Consider the following 10,372-nt stretch of genomic DNA (forward strand, 5'->3'; position numbering starts at 1 on the left):
AGTTAGAATTGTAAACAGAATTGCAATTATTGAAAAAAAAATATTGCTAATCTCTCTGCAATCATTGCAATTCCGTTTGCAATCCTAACTGAGAAAATCCCACTTTGCTAGATGCAGAGAAGCCCAGAGGAGGCGTGAGGAAAAAGCAAGCCCGCTGCCTGCAAAAAATAAAAATAAGATAAAAATCCCTTTGCTTTTTTGTTGCTGTATTTGTTTATGTTTTCCCAAGGGGAGCGTGCAAAGCTTACACCACTTTTCCTTCCTCCCCCCTTTTTGTTTCTTGTGGAGAGTAACCCAACACAGGGTTAAGGAGGAAGAGAGAGCCGGATGCCTAGAGAGGCCATGAAGCATCCACTTCCTGCCCCCCCATCTAGAGCCTCCCTTCTTCTATCTCCCCCACCACAACCAAAAAAATAAAAAAAACATCTGCAAGGGAGCTGGTGAGTGCATTTTGGGTCCAGTATGCAAGGAGAAAAGACCAGACGCTGAAAGGAAGAGGAGAGGCGCATGCTGGGAGGGAAAGGGGGGGTCGGGTCTCGTTTGCACCCCCCTCCACTTTCCCCCAAATTGAGGGTGGCCTTTTTGGCTTCAAACCTACACCCTGCAGCCCCTTTCCTTCCGCCTGTGCTAAAGCAGAAGGTTCCCAGTTTGCATTTCCACCTGTTGCAGGAATTTATGTAAAGATTGAGGGGGGAGGGGTTACCCCTCCAGCAGATAATAATAATAATAATAATAATAATAATAATAATAATAATAATAATAGTAGTAGTAGTAGTAGTAGTAAATTTATGCCCCGCCCGTCTGGCTGGTTTTCCCCAGCCACTCTGGGCAGCTTCCAACAGAATTTTAAAATACATTAGTTTATTAAACATTAAAAGCTTTCCTAAACATACCATACCCACACACCCCGGCTACCAAAATCAGCGCAATCACTTCCGCGAATGTCCCCACAAAACACTTCATCACAGTTTTTCCTATCTATTCAAAGGGCCTCTGCTGCACATTATCAAATATAACAATTCGCTGATAAATGAATCTACGTACTGGCTCGCTGGGAAAACTTTAGAAAGTCATATAAAATCGCTCCAGTGTGGAATTGTACCATTCCAACTTTGATCTGTTCAGGAAATTAATGGCTTATAAAGGGGGGAGTCTGGGGTGTGGGCAGCCATAATCACGTACACAGCAGCTTCTTGCAGTGGCATCCTGGCAAATGGGTGCCAAACAGGCATTCATCCCATGGACAATGGCAAACCGTCCAGATTAGGTCAGGGGTCAGCAACCTTTTTCAGCCGGGGGCCGGTGCACCGTCCCTCAGACCATGTGGTGGGCTGGAGCATATTTTTTTTGGGGGGGGATGAACGAGTTCCTATGCCCTACAAATCACCCAGAGATGCATTTTAAATAAAAGCACACATTCTACTCATGTAAAAACACCAGGCAAGGCCCCACAAGGCTTTTCTAAGCCTTTCCCAACTCTGGAGGGGATCAGACATGCACAGCCAAACTGATCAGGATTTAAAGCCCTCTCGATCAGCTGATAGGTGGGGGTGAACTCTGGTTGCTTTGGTTCTGTGAGCAGCCTATGTAGAACCATCATCATCATCATCATCATCAATTATTCATACCCTGCCCATCTGGCCGGGTTTCCCCAGCCACTCTGGGCAGCTCCCAACAGAATATTAAAAACACGATAAAACATCAAACATTAAAAACTTCCCTAAACAGGGCTGCCTTCAGATGTCTTCTAATAGTCAGATAGTTGTTTATTTCCTTTACATCTGTTGGGAGGGCATTCCACAGGGCAGGCACCACCACCAAAAAGGCCCTCTGCCTGGTTCCCTGTGGCCTCACATCTCACAGTGAGGGAGCTGCCAGAAGGCCCTCGGAGCTGGACCTCACTGAACGATGGGGATGGGAGGCAGTCCTTCAGGTATACTGGGCTGAGGCTGATGTCACCCACCCAGCTGACCTTGGAGTCTCCCTGCCTCTCTCCCCATGAATTTGTCTTAAATCGTCTTTTAAAGCTCCTGCGGAAAGACACAAGCTCTGGTGAGCATCTCTGATTCCTTCTGTCTCCTAACCAGAAGATCCTACTGAAGACACATCAACCATCCATTTCTATACCATTAAACCATAACAAAAGGGCTGGTCACCCAGCACCGTAATGTGCCGTAGTCTGGGATTTGTGTTTTTCTTAATGGGTTGGGCCAACCAAAACATTTCCAGCAAATGAAGCTTTTTAGAATTTTTAACTCCTCTACTTGCCTCCTTGCCCAAATGCCTCAAGATGCTTCCTCACTCCCAATCAAAAAATGCTCCATCCAAATCAGTGGTTCCTAAATGGGGTGGTAGTGCCCCCCTGGGGCGGGCAATGAGATTACCTAGGGGGGCACACTAGAGACGAGGCAGCGGGTGGTGCTGAGGTCTAAACCACTGAACCTCTTGGGCTTGTTGATCAGAAGGTTGGCGGTTCAAATCCCCGCGACGGGGTGAGCTCCCGTTGCTCTGTCCCAGCCCGTGTCAACCTAGCAGTTTGAAAGCACGCCAGTGCAAGTAGATAAATAGGTACTGCTGCAGCGGGAAGGTAAATGCCATTTCTATGCGCTCTGGTTTCTGTCACGGCATCCTGTTGCACCAGAAGCGGTTTAGTCATGCTGGCCACATCACCTGGAAAACTGTCTTTAGACAAATGCCGACTCCCTCGGCCTGAAAGCGAGTTGAGCGCCGCAACCCCATAGCCGCCTTTGACTGGACTTAACCATCCAGGGGTCCTTTACCTTTACCTACCGGAGATGTAAATAACTATCATAGACTTTGAAAAGCTAGCATCACCAGATCAAATTCATCAGTTTCGTTGAATTAATTAATTATTGGATTTTGAATAAATGTGCAATTAATTCTTACTGTTCTGAATTTAATTGTGTTATCTTCCTTTGTGGGACATGCAAACCACTATTCCGAATAACTTGCTATGGCCGTTGGCTAATGCAAATAAAGTTTATCTATCTATTCCAAATAATGCTTTTTTCATAGGGCACAGTGGCACCGGGGATGACTGTATGGAACCAAGAAGTCGGTGGCCCAAAAAGTTTGGTCGAAACTGTTCTTTCTTTTCAATAATCTGAGAAATGGGATGGCAGCAAGCTCACTTTGTTTTTGTTTTTTGGGAGGGGGAGGCAAAAAAGAGTTTGACATCAGAAAGGGAAATATTTAATTACACATGTCAATGTTCTGTTTTATTCGACCCATGCTTTTACCGCAATATCACAAAATGCCAGGGTGGTGTATGCAACGAAGGGGATCGAGATATGGATACGCTCGTACCCTTTCCAATCTGCGCCCCATCCCGAGGGACGAGGGTAGGGTGAGCAAGGATTACTCACCTCCGTCACTGGTGCTGTGCAATGCCAGGTCTATAGGCAATAAAACCGCCACCCTACGAGATTTCTTTATCTCGCAGGGGGTCGACCTGGCTTGTGTGACGGAGACCTGGGTGCGCGAAGGGGCAACAGTTACCTTACGAGAGATGGCGCCCCCGGGTTTCTCTGTCCTCCACCAGTCGCGGACTGTGGGCCGGGGGGGAGGGGTGGCATTATTAATCCGGGAAGATTGTCCTTTCAGGGCTCTACCATCGCCATCGATCCCCGGCATCGAATGTGTTGGCCTAGTGTGGGGCTCCGAGGAGAGCTTGGCTGTCTGGCTGGTGTACCGGCCACCTAGCGCACCAGCAGCCACCCTGTCAGGCCTATTGGAGGCGGTGGCCGGCTGGGCCTTGGAGTTCCCTAACCTATTGGTATTGGGGGACTTCAACATCCATGCTGATGCCACTCCCTCCTCACAGGCTCTGGACCTGGTGTCTTCCATGGCGACACTAGGGCTCTCCCAGTTTGTTTCGGGCCCCACACATCAAGCAGGCCACACGCTGGATTTGATCTTTGGCGTCGGTATAGATGTGATCATGTCTCCTTCGATTAAGGTGCCATGGTCTGATCACTACGCTCTGAAAGCCAGGATTGACTTTCCACCCCCACCCTGCTTAGGTGGCGAGCCAATTTGGGCTCGCCCGCAGAGGCTGATGGACCCTGAGAGATTCCGCCAAGCCTTGCGGGACCTTGCTCCCCCTGGCGACTCATTGACTGAGCTTGTTGAGGGCTGGAATGCCCAGCTCCTGGCAGCCATCGATGAGATCGCACCTAAGCGCCCTCTGCGACCCCGCAGAAACCGGGCTCCCTGGTTTACCGAGGAGCTCCGGAAAATGAAGCGGGACCTCAGACGGCTAGAGCGAGTATGGCGGGGTGCCCGTGACGGAGCCTCAAGAACATCTTATAGGGCTTTTATGAAAACCTACGAGATGGCGGTGAAGGCTGCTAAGAAGTCATACTTCTCGGCCTCCATTGCATCCGCTAGCTCTCGCCCAGCGCAATTATTTAGTACAATCAGGTCTTTAACGTCCCTTGAGGGACAGCCAAATTTAAATAACAAATTGACACACGGCTGTGAGGCATTTGCGAGCTTTTTTGCGGAGAAGGTCTTGTCGCTCCGCCATGACCTCCCTGCCAATTTGGATACAATAAAGGAACTGGAGGCCCCTCGACTGTCCTCGGGTCCAGTATTGGACCACTTCGACCAGATATCCCCAGCCGATGTGGACAGACTCCTCCGAGCTGGAAAGCCCACCACCTGTCCTCTCGACCCATGCCCGTCTTGGCTGATTAGAGCGTGTCCAGACGAGGTGCGGGCCCTCCTGGGGGATATCATCAATTTGTCCCTTGGCACGGGGACATTCCCAGGGGAACTGAAGGAGGCAGTGGTGCGCCCGCTCTTAAAGAAAACATCATTAGATCCTTTAGATCTATCCAATTACCGCCCGGTTTCGAATCTTCCGTTCCTGGGTAAGGTGATTGAGAGAGCGGTTGCTGAACAGCTTGGTGGGTTTCTGGATGAAACATCGGCTCTGGATCCATTCCAGTCCGGCTTCCGCGCTGGTCATGGGACCGAGACGGCTCTGGTCGCCCTAACAGATGACCTTCGTAGACAGCTGGATCGAGGCGGGTCGGGGCTGCTGATTCTTCTAGATCTATCAGCAGCTTTCGACATGGTCGATCACGAACTTCTGGACCACCGCCTTGCCGACGTGGGGATCCAGGGCACAGTCCTTCAATGGCTGCGCTCGTTTCTCTCTGGTCGGGGACAGAGGGTGGCGCTTGGGGGGGAATTGTCATCGCGCCACTCCTTGGTGTGTGGAGTACCTCAGGGTGCGATACTCTCCCCGATGCTTTTCAACATCTTTATGCGCCCCCTCGCCCAGCTTGTTCGGAGTTTTGGGCTGGGTTGTCATCAGTATGCCGATGACACCCAACTCTATCTGTTGATGGATGGCCATCCTGACTCGGCCCCAGACACACTGACCAGATGTTTGGAAGCTGTGGCTGGATGGTTACGTGGGAGCCGGTTGAAGCTAAATCCTTCGAAGACAGAGGTCCTGTGGCTGGGACGGGGCGATATGGGATTGGGGGGGCAACTCCCATCTCTTGCGAGGGTGCAATTAGTGCCAGCACCGTCCGTTAAGAGTTTGGGTGTAATCTTCGACACCTCCCTTTCCATGGAGGCGCAGATTGCAGCTATAACAAAGGCGGCATTTTTCCATCTCCGCCAAGCTAAGCAGTTGGCTCCTTACCTCTCTCGCCCTGACCTAGCCACTGTGATCCACGCGACGGTCACCTCCAGACTGGATTATTGTAACTCGCTCTACGTGGGGCTGCCCTTGAGACTGACCCAGAAACTCCAGCGGGTGCAGAATGCTGCAGCGAGACTCCTTACGAGGTCTTCGCTGCGAGATCACATTCACCCGGTGCTATACCAGCTGCACTGGCTCCCGGTGGAGTACAGGATCAGGTTTAAGGTGCTGGTTTTAACCTTTAAAGCCCTATATGGCCTAGGACCCTCGTACCTACGGGACCGCCTCTCCTGGTATGCCCCACAGAGAAACCTACGGTCTTCAAATAAAAACATCTTGAAGGTCCCAGGCCTCAGAGAGGTCAGGCTGGCCTCAACTAGAGCCAGGGCTTTTTCGGCTGTGGCTCCGATCTGGTGGAACGCTCTGTCACAAGAGACCAGGGCCTTGCGGGACTTGACATCTTTCCGCAGGGCCTGCAAGACAGAGCTGTTCCACCAGGCCTTTGGCCAGGGCACAGCCTGACTCCCTCCCTCGGCAATCTTCGCAGAGCTCTGGCCCAATGGTTGCCAGTGGCTTGAATTAATTAATTTTTATAATGAATGATTTTAGAATGTTGTTTATGTTGTACTTTTGTACTGTTTTATTGTTGTTAGCCGCCCTGAGCCCGGCTTCGGCTGGGGAGGGCGGGATATAAATAAAATTTATTATTATTATTATTATTATTATTATTATTATTATTATTATTATTATTATTATTATTATTTATACCCTGCCCTCCCCAGTCAAGACCGGGCTCAAGGCGGCTAACACCAGGTATAAAAGCAATTAATTAAAATACAACTTAATAATAAGATTAAGTGATCCATGTGATGGTCACCTCCAGGCTTGACTACTGTAATTCGCTCTACGCGGGGCTGCCCTTGAAGCTGTCCCAGAAACTCCAGCGGGTGCAGGATGCTGCAGCGAGGCTCCTCACGGGGTCTCTGCCATGGGAGCATATTCACCCAGTGCTTTTCCAGCTGCACTGGCTCCCGGTGGAGTACAGGGTCAAATTTAAGGTGCTGCTTTTGACCTTCTAGGGACTTCTAGGGTGTTGCTATTTATGGACCTTGAGGCTCTCCGTGGGGCATACTGGGAGAGGCGGTCCTGTAGGTACGAGGGTCCTAGGCCATGAAGGGCTTTAAAGGTCAAAACCAGCACCTTAAATCTGACCCTGTACTCCACCAGGAGCCAGTGCAGCTGGAAAAGTTAGACTAGATGACCCTCGGAGTCCCTTCCAACTCAACAATTTTATGATTCTATGGGTGGAGAATCCTTATTCTGACTTTGGGGTGGAGAATATCCCTCCTGGTTGTTGTTTTTTATTATTGTTTTAGCCATAGAGTTGAGTATTTGCTGAATCTGTCTTCTTCCCTGCTTAGTAAGATATCCAAGCATTTAAATGCTTCCTCTGCTGCAAGGATTCTCTAATGTCCAATATGATGCACTCTCCAACTGGAGCTCTTTCCACCCTCCACAGATCGTGATTCTTTAACGTGTGAGTCCTCCGGTGTCTACTGAGCCTTTTGCTACTGCTGAAACTCTTCCCGCACCCCATACACTTATACGGCTTCTCTCCTGTATGGGTTATTTGGTGCGAAATGAGGGTTGTGCTACGACTGAAGCTTTTCCCACACTCAAGGCATCTGTATGGCTTCTCCCCTGTGTGGGTCCTCCAATGCGACGTGAGGTTGCAGGTCTGGCTGAATCTTTTCCCACACAGCAGGCACTTCTAGGATCTTTCACCGGTGTGGGTTCTCTGATGTGGGCCAAGATCGCCATTGTCACTGAAACTTTTTCTGCATTCTGTGCCGTTATGTGGTTTCTCCTCTTGGTGGGTTTGATGATGCCCATTCAAATCGTTCCTGGATGTTTTCTTGGACATCACACATTTTCCTTTTTTTCCCCACTTAGGATGATCTTGTAGGATCAGGGGTGCCTTTGGGTTGGGATCCGGAGAAGGAGCAGATTTCTGGACTCGATGGCCCTTGTGGTCTCTTCCAACTCTATGATTCTATGATTCTATGATTCTTCATCCTGTTCTTCGATTTGACAAAGGCAGCACACAGGAAACCAAATGGCTCTTTTGCAGACTCCTGCTCAGTTGATTCCAATGGCACCACAGGGTACTCCTTGCAATTCTCATTGCCTTACTCATTGCCTGAAAATTGAGGAAGCGGAAAGAGGGGAAATTTGGATTAGGCAGAAACCTAAGACCTTAACAACGAGGGCCTTCTGGCGGTTCCCTCACTGAAAGAAGTGGAGTTACAGGGAACTAGGCAGAGGGCCTTCTCGGTAGTAGCCCCCTTCCATCAGATGTCAAGGAGATGAGTAACTATATAACCTCCAGAAGATACCTGGTTAGCCCTGTATAGGGAAGCGTTTTAATGTATAATGTGTATTCCTGCATTGAAGCGGGTGGGCTAGATGGCTAGATGTTTTATTATGTTGATATATCTTGAAAGCCATACAGAGTGGCTGGGGCAAACCAGTCAGATGGGTGGGGTACTGTTGTTGTTGTATTTTTTTAAAGTTTTTCTTGGTTTACAAAAGTACAGTGGATGCTCGGGTTGCGAATGTGATCCATGTGGGATCCACAGCGTTTGCACCCCGCATTGGCGCACACGCGGGTTGCAATTCGGTGCTTCTGTGCACGCACAAAGCGTGATTTAGTGCTTCTGCGCATGCACGACCGCCGAAACCTGGAAGTAACCCATTCTGGTACTTCCGGGTTTTGGCGGTCCATAACCCCCCCCCCCCAAAGAAGAAGAAGAAGAAGAAGAAGAAGAAGAAGAAGAAGAAGAAGAAGAAGGGACTCGAGTGGCGCTGTGGGTTAAATCACAGAGCCTAGGACTTGCCAATCAGAAGGTCGGCAGTTCGAATCCCCGCGACGGGCTAAGCTCCCATTGCTCGGTCCCAGCTCCTGCCAACCTAGCAGTTTGAAAGCACGTCCAAGTGCAAGTAGATAAATAGGTACCGCTCTGGCGGGAAGGTAAAGGGCGTTTCCGTGTGCTGCTCTGGTTCGCCAGAAGCGGCTTAGTCATGCTGGCCACATGACCCGGAAGCTGTACGCCGGCTCCCTCGGCCAGTAAAGCGAGATGAGCGCCACAACCCCAGAGTCGGTCATGACTGGACCTAATGGTCAGGGGTCCCTTTACCTTTAACCCAAAAAAATGCAACTTGAAGCATCTGTAACCCGAGGTATGACTGTATGTGCAATGTCTCTTTTTTCATATCAGTTTCATTTGTTGAGACATTAGTGTTACATTAGGAAGAAAAGGGGGGAAGAGGTGGGGGGGGAAATGGTGAGTGGGGTTGGGTGGTGATGTTTCTATTTTACTTTATGTGTGGGGTTTTGTGTCAGTGTCCCTCCTGCAGGTTCACTTTTGTTGAGAGAGGGGGTTGGCCTAGGGTGTGGTTGCTTCTTTGCGATTGGCTGTGGTGAACTTTGTTTTCACGTGTGAGTGGGGTGGGCAGGTGTTTTTGAATCAGGTTAACCATATTGATTAAAAAGCTGTTGGTGGATTTTAGAGTTAGTTTTAGAGTGAGTTCTTTCCTTTCGTTTATATGGATTTAAAGGGGGGATTGGACCACATTCTGGTCCACTGAGGAGGGTTAATCTCATAGCCTATGTCGTCCTCACAACATTGTTGTGACGCGCAGCGTAAATTAATAATGTGGAGTTTTTAAGTGAAAGAATAAGAGCTTTACTGAGTTAAAATAAACTTCTTCATAAACTGAAATATACTCAGAGTCGCAAAGTGATTTCATGCTCTTTATTCAGCTCATAGTGGTGAGGAGGAATGAATGAAAGTCCCCTCACAGTATCTGCTTTATATACATTATTTACACAACGGGCTGCACATGATTGGCTAATTCCGGAATTCTACTGTAAGCCAATCAGGTTGTGGATTCACTTCTATCTGGAGCAGGATTGGGTGGTTCCTGCCAACCAATCATACTGCTGCATTGTTCTAGGACCAATCAGACTGCTGCATTCTGAATCCTATTGTTCTAGGACCAATCAGACTGCTGCAGTTTGGATCCTATTCAACTCAGTACATAGCATAAACAACATGGTTCCAAACAGTTTGACTGAGATTACATACTGACTCTGCTCACAACTGAGGCAGACTGACTGACTGAAATCTTACTAGGAACACAGAGAGAAAATGGCTTATAAGTATAAAATGGCTTATAAATAGCTTATAAGGAGAATGAGCCACATGTCGGAGTGACTGAATAACTTTAGTAGGCCCAAATGACTGTGCAGCCCCAGCACTTCCCAGCCTGCTTTGCTGCTTCTGCTCTCATGTGTCTTTGTCACATGACATGTTGTTTTTTAAATTATTTTATTTATTAATTTATACACCGCTTTATATTCTTAATCAAAATCACAAAGCAGTCTAAGGTAAAGGTAAAGGGACCCCTGACAGTTAAGTCCAGTTGCGGACGACTCTGGGGTTGTGGCGCTCATCTCGCTTTACTGGCCGAGTTTGTCCGCATATAGCATAATAATAATAAAATAATAACATTTTATTTACATCCCACCCTCCCCAGCCGAAGCCGGGCTCAGAGCAGCTAACAACAGTAAAATAATACATGACTAAGCCACTTCTGGTGAAACCAGAGGAGTGCACGGAAATGCCGTTT

The 10,372-nt window shown here is 48.7% G+C and overlaps 1 protein-coding gene across 1 annotated transcript in view; it reads right to left on the minus strand.

Annotated features, from left to right (window-relative positions):
• The window catches only part of LOC308580643 (uncharacterized protein), a 241,891-nt gene that overhangs the window by 117,465 nt on the left and 114,054 nt on the right, over positions 1-10,372 (minus strand). The gene's annotated exons all lie outside the window — the stretch shown is intronic.

This window comes from Podarcis bocagei (assembly GCF_964188305.1).
Source record: "Podarcis bocagei genome assembly, chromosome: 2".
Classification (NCBI taxonomy): Eukaryota; Metazoa; Chordata; class Lepidosauria; order Squamata; family Lacertidae; genus Podarcis; species Podarcis bocagei.